This window comes from Octodon degus, unplaced genomic scaffold (genome assembly GCF_000260255.1).
Source record: "Octodon degus isolate 3935 unplaced genomic scaffold, OctDeg1.0 scaffold00015, whole genome shotgun sequence".
In the NCBI taxonomy this organism is placed as follows: Eukaryota; Metazoa; Chordata; class Mammalia; order Rodentia; family Octodontidae; genus Octodon; species Octodon degus.
Window position 1 is genome coordinate 13,762,544 of NW_004524591.1, and position 549 is coordinate 13,763,092.

A 549-nucleotide genomic window follows, 5' to 3' on the forward strand; every position below is an offset into this window, starting at 1 on the left:
CGGTATGCTGCGTGTGACTGCATTTGCATGAGCAGGGGCTTAAACAATTGAGCTAACCAGCAGGCCCCCCACCCCAGCACTATAGAACATGTACTTTGTCAGTTTAATTTATTTCTTTCTCCTCTTCTCCCTCTCTTTACCCCTTTTCTCTCTTCTGCCCTTCTTTTTTCCCCTCCCCTTCACACAAGGGATTGAATCCAGGCTTTGCACATGCTAGGCAAATGCTCTAGCACTGAGCTAGAGACTCAGCTTTTTTTTTTTTTTTTTTGCTTTACTGTGAGATAGACTTGATAAGTTGCCTTGGCTGGCTTGAAACTCAAGAGACTCCTGCCTCAGCCTTCTAAGCAGCTGAGATTACAGGTTTATAACACCATACCTGACTTGTTTTCTTTAACTTTAGAAAAATTGAACATAATATTTTTTCATTTCTATGTGGTACATTATGATAATCAAGGTAATAAACATTTCCACCTCTTCAAACATTTTTATATTTTGAGAGTTCCATCCTCATTTTAATGTTTTGATTTTTTTTTGTGGGGGTACTGGGGA